The sequence below is a fragment of the Tribolium castaneum genome, unplaced genomic scaffold (assembly GCF_031307605.1).
Source record: "Tribolium castaneum strain GA2 unplaced genomic scaffold, icTriCast1.1 ptg000081l, whole genome shotgun sequence".
NCBI classification, from domain to species: Eukaryota; Metazoa; Arthropoda; class Insecta; order Coleoptera; family Tenebrionidae; genus Tribolium; species Tribolium castaneum.
The window spans coordinates 72,501-85,000 of NW_026986678.1; the positions used below are offsets into that span (position 1 = coordinate 72,501).

Here is a 12,500-nt window from a genome sequence, read left to right on the forward strand (position 1 = left end):
GGCGCGAACGACGCGTACGCCGTTCGTCGCACGATCATTTAGCGCCGCTATCGAGTCACGCTGAATCTCCCCTTTCGACCTTTCGGGTTTCTCAGGTTTACCCCTGAACGGTTTCACGTACTATTGAACTCTCTCTTCAAAGTTCTTTTCAACTTTCCCTCACGGTACTTGTTCGCTATCGGTCTCGTGGTCATATTTAGCCTTAGATGGAGTTTACCACCCACTTAGGGCTGCACTCTCAAGCAACCCGACTCTGAGGAGAGATCCTCCCGTTATCGGCAACGGTCACTACGGGCCTGGCACCCTCTATGGGCTGTGGCCCCGTTCAAGATGGACTTGGACGCGTCGCACAATCTCGGGATGACGGATCCTCCCTAACACCACATTTCCCGGCGTCCGGTTTCGGCCGCGGGATTCAGTGCTGGGCTTTTTCCTGTTCGCTCGCCGCTACTAAGGAAATCCTAGTTAGTTTCTTTTCCTCCGCTTAATAATATGCTTAAATTCAGCGGGTAGTCTCACCTGCTCTGAGGTCGCAAATATAAATTTGCCTTTATTTTGTCAGACGATAATTACACGTATTCCGTTTATATGGCTGCCTCCAAACAATTTCAAACATCGATCTGACGTCGTTGCGAGAATGTTGTTGTTGTTAATTATAGTGCATAAAATATGCATATAAACAACTTTAACGTCTCGGACACGACGATCGCTTCGTTCGAATTTAAGCGTTGTGGCTGCTTTTTAATATCGGACGTGCTACGTCTAAACCAACTTGTACCAACAAACTAATAAGAATGTCAGCCGCTATTGCGTTTTAGGATGCCGCGTTATTTTTTATATTGTTTTTATTGTTGTCTACGTTGCATAATATTTTATTATGACAACCGACAATCAATTAACAATTATAGTAACGCGTCATATTTGCACCCAACACGCTCCGACGTAATTGTCTACACAACATTGTGCGCTGTGTTTAAGACAAAAACCGAGCAGTCTTTGAAATTGACACGACCCTCAGCCAGGAGTGGTCCGGGAACAGTATATCCGAGGACCGCAATGTGCGTTCGAAATGTCGATGTTCATGTGTCCTGCAGTTCACAAGTTGACGCGCAATTAGCTGCGTTCTTCATCGACCCACGAGCCAAGTGATCCACCGTTCAGGGTAATCTTTTCAAACAAATTTAAAATATTATTACATAACGCACCGTTCCACATCGAAATCGTTTCATCATCACACAACAACAAAAATAACTACTTAAGGTTATTACAATTGTGATGTATATGTGAGAAACGGACCAATCGAAAGAAACGTTCGGCGTTATATTTTATAATATTTTATTTAATTAAAGTGGCATTTGTTTCTACTTATCGAAAAGAGTATGCAGTTATAGTTTAAGTTTACATAAAGAATAACCCGATGATATTAACGTTTTATAAATACGTATATATATCTATTAGGTTTTTTTTCTCTATCAACTTTGTCTATAAAACTCTGCTCCTTTTGCGATAAGCATTATGTATATTTATTAAATAGAAAATATGTCGAAAAACCAGACGTTTTCTTCAAACAAACGCCACAGCTACAAACTTAATCACAACAATATTTACCAAACAATACAATTGTAGGGTGTTTTGTGTGATACGTCGTTTGGTGGGCATTCTAAGAACGTCCGTCGACATAAAAACGAATCAAAAGAAAAGCACAGGCAGTGCAAAACGTTCCTTCGTCAGTCGGGCGTATATCATTTAAAACCCACAGAATCTAAAAAAGTTAATAAACTTTTTTATTTAGATTCCTACGGTTCGTCGCGTCGTTAAAGTAAATTATTACTTCGACGCATGCGGAACCCAGGTACCCGAAAACCGTAAGCCTAAGCGTTTTTTTCCAAACATCACTCACTATCGATAAAGTAAATTGATTTTATGTATTTATAAATGTGCGTTTGTATGTATAGTAGTATAGTAGTAGTATATTTTGTTATTGGTTGTTTCGAGCTTTTTATTGTTATAAAACGTTTTTGTAGTCTTGTACATAAAGTACAGACGAATAGACAGCCCCTTTTATTTATTAATAAACTCCAACCATTTACAAATTAAATTACAACTACAACATCTCTTTTACACATTAATTATACACCATCTTTATTTTCTTTTTTCCGAAGCGAATACGATGAAGAAAATACGCAAAGACTGGCTTACAAAACCGTAAGCCTAAGCGTTTATTTTTCAAACATCACTCACCATCGGTAAAGTAAAATGATGGTATGTATAAATGTGTATTTGTATGTACAGTAGCGTAATAATTTTGTTGTTGGTTGTTTCGAGTTTATTTATTATTATGGTTTGTATGTATAAAGTTTTAGTCTTGTACATAAAGTACAGACGAATAGACAGCCCCTTTTATTTATTAATAAACTCCAACCATTTACAAATTAAATTACAACTACAACATCTCTTTTACACATTAATTATACACCATCTTTATTTTCTTTTTTCCGAAGCGAATACGATGAAGAAAATACGCAAAGACTGGCTTACAAAACCGTAAGCCTAAGCGTTTATTTTTCAAACATCACTCACCATCGGTTAAGTAAAATGATGGTATGTATAAATGTGTATTTGTATGTACAGTAGCGTATTAATTTTGTTGTTGGTTGTTTCGAGTTTATTTATTATTATGGTTTGTATGTATAAAGTTTTAGTCGTGTACATAAAGTACGATCGTATTGGCAGACACCATTATTATTCATTCATTCATTCTTGTTTGTTATTATAAATAACTCCAACCATATACAAATACTACAACAACAACAACAACATCTCTTGCACATTAATTATACACCACCACTGTGTATTAGTACTTTTTTTCGAAGCGAATACGATGATGGAAATACGCTAAGACCGGCACTGCGAAAGCAATAATAAAACGTTAGCACATAACCATCTTTCGACAATATTGATTCGTGTTAATGTTCGAAAAAATTCTTTGAAAACGTCGTTTACGGCACGTTTACAATCGATTTATAAAATAAATCGAAAAACGTAACAACAGATCCGCTTAATGCAAGACGACCCGTTGTTGCTTTTCCGTTCGACGCATAATAAAGAATTTTGTATGAGAATTGATCATCATACGAATAGTGTATGTATGTGTGTTTTTTGTTGATCAGCACAGACAAAATGTGTGTGTATGTGTGACAACTAAACAACAACATTTACACGTTAATGATCCTTCCGCAGGTTCACCTACGGAAACCTTGTTACGACTTTTACTTCCTCTAAATGATCAAGTTTGGTCATCTTCCCAGCAACATCGGCAACGTCGAAACGCCACCGCGCACCGGTCCGAAGACCTCACTAAATCATTCAATCGGTAGTAGCGACGGGCGGTGTGTACAAAGGGCAGGGACGTAATCAACGCGAGCTTATGACTCGCGCTTACTGGGAATTCCTCGTTCATGGGGAACAATTGCAAGCCCCAATCCCTAGCACGAAGGAGGTTCAGCGGGTTACCCGGACCGCTCGGTCAGGGAGGACACGCTGATTCCTTCAGTGTAGCGCGCGTGCGGCCCAGAACATCTAAGGGCATCACAGACCTGTTATTGCTCAATCTCGTGCGGCTAGAAGCCGCCTGTCCCTCTAAGAAGAATTGTTTGTACGCCGACAGTAAAAACCGCACATAGAGACCGGGCGAACCCGGCTCCAGCCGGCATTTGGGATGTCGAAATACGCCTATTTAGCAGGCTAGAGTCTCGTTCGTTATCGGAATTAACCAGACAAATCGCTCCACCAACTAAGAACGGCCATGCACCACCACCCACCGAATCAAGAAAGAGCTCTCAATCTGTCAATCCTTCCGGTGTCCGGGCCTGGTGAGGTTTCCCGTGTTGAGTCAAATTAAGCCGCAGGCTCCACTCCTGGTGGTGCCCTTCCGTCAATTCCTTTAAGTTTCAGCTTTGCAACCATACTTCCCCCGGAACCCAAAAGCTTTGGTTTCCCGGAAGCTGCCCGCCGAGTCATCGGAGGAACGTCGGCGGATCGCTAGCTGGCATCGTTTATGGTTAGAACTAGGGCGGTATCTGATCGCCTTCGAACCTCTAACTTTCGTTCTTGATCAATGAAAGCGTTTTTGGCAAATGCTTTCGCTTCTGTCCGTCTTGCGACGATCCAAGAATTTCACCTCTAACGTCGCAATACGAATGCCCCCATCCGTTCCTATTAATCATTACCTCGGGGTTCCGAAAACCAACAAAATAGAACCGAGGTCCTATTCCATTATTCCATGCACACAGTATTCAGGCGAAGTTTTAGCCTGCTTTAAGCACTCTAATTTGTTCAAAGTAAACGTGCCGGCCCACCTCGACACTCAATGAAGAGCACCGCGGCGGGATTGAGTTGGGCCGCCCTCTCGAGCTAAGCCCACCGGCAGGACGTCCCGCGAAACGCCAGTTAACACCGCGAACGATGAACCGGCGGCGCGGGACACAAATTCGACTACGAGCTTTTTAACCGCAACAACTTTAATATACGCTATTGGAGCTGGAATTACCGCGGCTGCTGGCACCAGACTTGCCCTCCAATTGATCCTCGTTAAAGGGTTTAGAGTGTACTCATTCCGATTACGGGGCCTCGGATGAGTCCCGTATCGTTATTTTTCGTCACTACCTCCCCGTGCCGGGAGTGGGTAATTTGCGCGCCTGCTGCCTTCCTTGGATGTGGTAGCCGTTTCTCAGGCTCCCTCTCCGGAATCGAACCCTGATTCCCCGTTACCCGTTACAACCATGGTAGGCGCAGAACCTACCATCGACAGTTGATAAGGCAGACATTTGAAAGATGCGTCGCCGGTGCGAGACCGTGCGATCAGCGTAAAGTTATTCAGATTCACCAAGTTGTACGATGACGGCGAAACCGCCACCGATTGGTTTTGATCTAATAAAAGCGCTCCTTCCGTCTCCGGTCGGAGCTCTGTTTGCATGTATTAGCTCTAGAATTACCACAGTTATCCAAGTAAATGTGGGTACGATCTAAGGAACCATAACTGATTTAATGAGCCTTTCGCGGTTTCACCTTAATTTGGCTTGTACTGAGACATGCATGGCTTAATCTTTGAGACAAGCATATGACTACTGGCAGGATCAACCAGGGAACTGTGTTTTTGTGTTTTTTGAGACAGACGAGAGAATAAAATACTCATCATCATCGTTTATAAAGATGAAGAATATGCGCGTTTGTGCGAAACAATCTAACATATAAGAAAGTAACGCCACGCTGTTTCTTCTTTTCTTCGTACGATATAGAGATAAATGTATCGTCATCATCGTCGTCGTAGTCGTTAAACACCACAACACATATATCGGTCAATAAAGGCATAATAATAATATTTATAATATTATTTTTTACCTTTGCCGATTTAAAAGTTCAAACATTCTCTTCACTCTTCGCAAGATTGAATGCGACGTGAATTTATGAAATTCTTTCGAATCCATAAACGTTACGAATATTATATAAATATTCTCGCTCGGATATTAGAGAGTTGACGCATTTATTATTTTTGTTTGTTTAAATCACAAACATTTGTTAGTTCAACAAAGTTTGATTGCATAAGGACCGCCAACGTAAGAGAATACGTTTTGCCGCATCCGCAATCTCGCTGTGGGGAACTGGGCGAGCCACAAAATCACAAAATAAAGCAATCTCGCAAGCAAAGCCCTATTCGAATTCGATAGCGGAAATGTGCGATAAACGTCGATAAATTGGAAGCAAATGCAGAACGTATACATAATCGGTCGTTTTGTCGTCGTCATTTATGATAAACTTCGACTAAACCGTTACACCGTTCATATCGCCTCACTCAACGCATCGACACACACCACTACCATATGTATACCAGCGCGACACCGATCGAGGCAGCCGCTCGGTATTGGATGTGCGCACCGCTCCACTGACATAGCTCCACAGGCGACGTCTACCGAAGCGCACAGCTCTATAACTATAAGGCATACACACAAAAGGGAGAAAATATTTTAAATATTGATAATATTAAAAAGTCATATTTTATATTTAAACCATTATAAAATTTAATTATAAAAACGTTTGTTTTAAAAAAAATAATTAATTAATAAAAACAAAATTATTTTAAGCGCCGTACTTCGTAAACGTCGTACTTCGTTCGTCGTATGTGCAAAGTCAAATGAATGCTGTAGTTAGTCGCAGTTGGAACGTCTGAATGTCGTACAACGTAACAATAATTTTGAGTGCCCTAATGTGTAGACGTCGTACTTCGCGAACGTCGCACTTCGTAAACGACGTACTTCGTGAACGTCGCACTTCGTAAACGACGTACTTCGTGAACGTCGCACTTCGTAAACGACGTACTTCGTAAACGTCGCACTTCGTAAACGACGTACTTCGTGAACGTCGTACTTCGTAAAGGTTATGCAATATTAATACACATTTGCTGTATTGCAAGTTGCATTTTAATAAATATTATGCATTTTTATGTTTTAATTTAATATCTAGGCCAAAATACTATGTTTATTTAATTGTTAAATGTGTACGTTTATTTATAGATACGTAATTTACATAAAAATTTGTTTTTTTTTTTATTATATGCAAACTACAAATAAAACATTTAATATTTTTAAACGTCGTACTTCGTGTAAGTTATGCAATATTGATACAAATTTAGTGTATTGCGGGTCGCAATAATATTAATTTATATTTGAACGTAGTACTTCGTGAAGGTTATGCAACATCAGTACACATTAAGTGTATTGCAGGTTGCATTATTATTAATTTATGTTTTCTCACTTTTTACCTTCATATAAAAAAAAATTTAATATTTTTGGACGTCGTACTTCGTAACAGTTATGCAATATTGATGCACATCTGTTGTGCTGCGGGTTGCATTTTATAAATTTAATGTATTCTTATGATTTACTTTAATGTCTAGGCAAAAAAACACTTTTGATTAGTTGCTGAATGTTTACATTTATTTACAGATACGTAATTTGCAAAAAAATTTGCTGTTTTTTTATTATATACAACACAAATAAAATTCTTTAATATTCTTGAACGTCGTACTTCGTGTAGGTTATGCAATATTGATACAAATTTAGTGTATTGCGGGTCACAATAATATTAATTTATATTTAAACGTAGTACTTCGTGAAGGTTATGCAAGATCAGTACATATTAAGTGTATTGCAGGTTGCATTATTATTAATTTATGTTTTCTCACTTTTAACCTCAATATAAAAAAAAATTAATATTTTTGGACGTCGTACTTCGTAAAGGTTATGCAATATTAATGCACATCTAGTGTGCTGCGGGTTGCATTTTATAAATTTAATGTATTTTTATGTTTTACTTTAATATCTAGGCAAAAAAAACAATTTTGATTAGTTGCTAAATGTTTACATTTATTTACAGATACGTAATTTGCAAAAAAATTTGCTGTTTTTTCATTATATACAACACAAATAAAATTATTATATTATTTATTGTTTACGTTTTACTTCATCACTTTGTGAACGTCGTACTTCGTTTGTACTATGAACGCTGCATTTCGTCGCAGTCGGCAGCACGTGCGAATAAACGTCGTACAAGAAAATCACGATTTTGAGTGCCGTACTTTGCAAACGTCGTACTTCGTCTATACTATGTACAAAGTCAAGTGAACGCTAAACCTCGTCGCAGTCGACAGCGCGTGCAAATAAACGTCGTACAAGAAAATCACGATTTTGAGTGCCGTACTTCGCTAACGTCGTACTTCGTCTGTACTATGTACAAAGTCAAATGAACGCTAAACTTCGTCGCAGTCGACAGCAAGTGCAAATAAACGTCGTACAAGAAAATCATGATTTTGAGTGCCGTACTTCGCAAACGTCGTACTTCGTCTGTACTATGTACAAAGTCAATTGAACGCTGTACTTCGTCGCAGTCGGAAGCAACTGCAAATATACGTCTTACAAGAAAATCATGATTTTGAGTGCCGTACTTCGCAAACGTCGTACTTCGTCTGTACTATGTACAAAGTCAATTGAACGCTGTACTTCGTCGCAGTCGGAAGCAACTGCAAATAAACGTCTTACAAGAAAATCATGATTTTGAGTGCCGTACTTCGCAAACGTCGTACTTCGTCTGTACTATGTACAAAGTCAATTGAACGCTGTACTTCGTCGCAGTCGGAAGCAACTGCAAATAAACGTCTTACAAGAAAATCATGATTTTGAGTGCCGTACTTCGCAAACGTCGTACTTCGTCTGTACTATGCACAAAGTCAATTGAACGCTGTACTCCGTCGCAGTCGGCAGCACGTGCAAATAGACGTCGTACAAGAAAATCACCATTTTGAGTGCCGTACTTCGCAAACGTCGTACTTCGTCTATACTATGTACAAAGTCAAATGAACGCTTAACTTCGTCGCAGTCGACAGCGCGTGCAAATAAACGTCGTACAAGAAAATCACGATTTTGAGTGCCGTACTTCGCAAACGTCGTACTTCGTCTGTACTATGTACAAAGTCAATTGAACGCTGTACTCCGTCGCAGTCGGCAGGACGTGCAAATAAACGTCGTACATGAAAATCACGATTTTGAGTGCCGTACTTCGCAAACGTCGTACTTCGTCTGTACTATGTACAAAGTCAATTGAACGCTGTACTCCGTCGCAGTCGGCAGGACGTGCAAATAAACGTCGTACATGAAAATCACGATTTTGAGTGCCGTACTTCGCAAACGTCGTACTTCGTCTGTACTATGTACAAAGTCAAATGAACGCTGCATTTCGTCGCAGTCAGAAACAAAGCAAACGTCGTGCAATGAAACAATAATTTTGAGTGCTGCATTTGTGAGCGCCGTACTTCGTTTGTTACTTTATGGTCACATGAACGTCGTATTTCATCACACAGAGCACCATACTTAATGCACTTAAATGAACGTTGTACTTCGTACAAGTTAGGCAATATTAATACACATTTGGTGTATTGCGGGTTGCATTATTAATTTACAAAAATAGCTATGATTTTATATACAACTTAAAATAATTCATAATATTTAAACGTCGTACTTCGTAACAGTAATACAATATTTAAACAAATGTAGTACTTCTTGAATATAGGCAATTTTCATACACGTTTACTGTGAAACCAGTTGCGTTACAATTAAAGTATACGTAGTACTTCGTGGTTTTAGGCAACTTTAGCGCGCGTTTTGTGTAATGTTGGTTGCATACCTTTAAACAAAATGATTGTGTCAAGACTATTTTACCACATGAGCAATCGTGACTTTATTATATGCAGTAGTTATTAAGCAGTGAATGGTGCAAGGCGAGCGCTATGTGCTAGGCGAGAGCTATGTGCTAGGCGAGAGCTATGTGCTAGGCGAGAGCTATGTGCTAGGCGAGAGCTATGTGCTAAGTCCGTAGAACGAAGTATGTCGTTCGAATAAATTTGCTGGCTTTCTTCTACTCTTCCTCCTCTCTCTCTCTCTCTCTCTCTCTCTCTATCATCTATCTTCTTTTCCTTTTAATTTCTTTCTTTCTCTCTGTCTTCTTTCTCTTTCTCTTTCTTTCCTCTCTCTTGTATTATTCATCTCTGACTCTATTACTCATACTCTTTAAGACTAGTTGGTTTCTATCACTATCACCAACCACACCATCGTCTTTTTGTTACTTGAGAGAAATAAGGCTGTACACTACTAACATTAAATTGTGGTGAGAAGAGTGAGAGTTTTTAGAGAGGTAAATTTATTTGTAATGATAAAATAGAGTAAGTTCATGTTGGTTAGCCCAAGTTGCATTGCATACTAGTAATATTTATTAAACAATGTGTACCTGGCTGTGTATTGTTTTATTCTCTCAGCTTTCTAAACGTTGACGGAGTCTCGTCTCACCGACAAGACGAATCTCCAAGCTGAGTCTGTCTTAACAGATCGCAGCGTAGAAACAGCTCTACCGAATACAACACCTTGCCAGGTACGTATGTAATAATAAAATAGAGTAAGTTCATGTTGGTTATTAGCCCAAGTTGCATTGCATACTAGAAATTTTTATATAAACAATGTGTACCTGGCTGTGTATTGTTTTATCCTCTCAGCTTTCTAAACGTTGACGGAGTCTCGTCTCACCGACAAGACGAATCTCCAAGCTGAGTCTGTCTTAACAGATCGCAGCGTAGAAACAGCTCTACCGAATACAACACCTTGCCAGGTACGTATGTAATAATAAAATATAGTAAGTTCATGTTGGTTATTAGCCCAAGTTGCATTGCATACTAGAAATTTTTATATAAACAATGTGTACCTGGCTGGGTATATTTTTTATCCACTCAGCTTTCTAAACGTTGACGGGGTCTCGTCTCGCCGACAAGACGAATCCCCAAGCTGAGGGCTGAGTCTCAACAGATCGCAGCGTGGAAACTGCTCTACCGAGTACAACACCCTGCCAGGTACGTAAGTCGTCTACAGACAATTCCGAGTTTCGACGTCGAACAACAATGTACCCATAATTGACCGTCTAGAAGCCTGGTCGGACGTGGCAAGGATCGATCCCGCCGCCGATCGGTGGCTTCACACGGCAAATAGGGCTCGTGCGACGTTCGTACGCAAGCGTTAAACGCCTAGTAAAGTCACATTGTTTTGAGCCTGTCGACTCTCGAAACTCCTAAAGGTATCGTTGCCACCTTTGACTAGAAAGGATACGGCCTTAGAGGCGTTCAGGCATAATCCCACGGATGGTAGCTTCGCACCACCGCCCGCTCGAGCGAGTGCGTGAACCAAATGTCCGAACCTGCGGTTCCTCTCGTACTGAGCAGGATTACTATCGCAACGACGAGTCATCAGTAGGGTAAAACTAACCTGTCTCACGACGGTCTAAACCCAGCTCACGTTCCCTATTAGCGGGTGAACCAGAAACGCTACCTGACCTCGGATGAGTACCGAACTCGGATGCGCACCGACCTCGAAAGCGTACCAATTTCTATTTCTATTTCGTAGCCTGTCTTCGATCACATATGCATTTTGTTTTCAATATTTAGTATTTTATCGATAAAGGAGTGCCTCTGTGCAAAAAACGACATCGATCCGATCGATCCCCCACTACCTCCCTAATCTGAATATGTCAACTCTGATTATTAGAGCGTAATCACGACTATAGGGGCTACCCATTTGCAAAAAACGACTTCGATCCGAATATAAACATAGATTTTCAAACTTTTGGCCAAATTTGCCTCCTGTCTTTTTGAAGTAGGAAATGGGATGAAATTTTGATACTATATTTAAATTGATCCTGAGCTTTCCTACTATAACATATATTAATTTGATCAATTTTTAAAATTGAAACCAATTTTAGATTGATCCTGAGCTTCCGTACTATAACATATATTAATTAGGTGGATTTTTAAATTTTTTGAATTTTGACATTTTAATTTCCCACTACCCCCCTAATTTGAATATGTCAACTATGATTGGTGGAGCATATTCAGGACTATAGGGGATACCCGCATGCAAAAAATGACATCGATTGAAAGATAAATAAAGATTTTCAAAATTTTGGCCAAATTTACCCCCGGTGTTTTTGGGGTAGGAGATGAGATAAAATTCTGAAACTAATTTTAAATTAATCCTGAGCTTCCCTACTGTAACATATATTAATTTGGTTGATTTTTAATTTTTTTGAATTTTGACATTTTAATTCCCCACTACCCCCTTTATTTGAGTATGTCAAATTTGATTGCTGGAGCATAATCAGGACCATAGAGGGTACCCATGTACAAAAAACAAACTCGATCGGAATGTAAATAAAGATTTTCAAATTTTTGGCTAAATTTACCCCTATAAGTTTTGGGGTAGGAAATGAGATAAAATTCTGAAACTAATTTTAGATTGATCCTGAGCTTCCCTACTATAACATATATTAATTTGGTTGATTTTTAATTTTTTTAAATTTTGACATTTTAATTTCCCACTACCCCCCTAATTTAAATATGTCAACTCTGATTAATGAAGCATAATCAGGACAATAGAGGGTACCCATATGCAAAAAACGACCTCGATCCAAACATAAATAAAGATTTTCAAATTTTTAGCCAAATTTACCCCCGGTGTTTTTGGGGTAGGAGATGAGATAAAATTCTAAAACTAATTTTAAATTGATTCTGAGCTTCCCTACTATAACATATATTAATTTGGTTAATTTTTAATTTTTTTGAATTTTGACATTTTAATTCCCCACTACCCCCTTTATTTGAGTATGTCAAATTTGATTGCTGGAGCACAATCAGGACCATAGAGGTTACCCATGTACAAAAAACAAACTCGATCCGAATGTAAATAAAGATTTTCAAATTTTTGGCCAAATTTACCCCTATAAGTTTTGGGGTAGGAAATGAGATAAAATTTTGAAAATAATTTTAAATTGATCCTGAGTTTTTCTACTATAACATATATTAATTTGGTTGATTTTTTATTTTTTTGAATTTTGACATTTTAATTCCCCACTAC

At 39.0% G+C, this 12,500-nt stretch overlaps 3 non-coding genes across 3 annotated transcripts in view; all 3 read right to left on the reverse strand.

The window, feature by feature from the left end:
• Window positions 1–533, reverse strand: part of LOC135267717 (large subunit ribosomal RNA) — a 4,020-nt gene extending 3,487 nt beyond the window's left edge. Inside the window, exon 1 of the ribosomal RNA XR_010336102.1 lies at window positions 1–533. This exon is cut by the window's left edge and continues 3,487 nt beyond it. This is a non-coding gene — a ribosomal RNA (large subunit ribosomal RNA).
• A 475-nt stretch (window positions 534–1,008) lies between these two features.
• Window positions 1,009–1,165, reverse strand: LOC135267722 (5.8S ribosomal RNA). Its single transcript, XR_010336105.1, has one exon. It is a non-coding gene; the product is annotated as a 5.8S ribosomal RNA (ribosomal RNA).
• Window positions 1,166–3,223: 2,058 nt separating this feature from the next.
• LOC135267712 (small subunit ribosomal RNA) lies at window positions 3,224–5,146 on the reverse strand. Its single transcript, XR_010336098.1, has one exon. It is a non-coding gene; the product is annotated as a small subunit ribosomal RNA (ribosomal RNA).
• Between the last annotated feature and the right edge of the window lie 7,354 nt (window positions 5,147–12,500).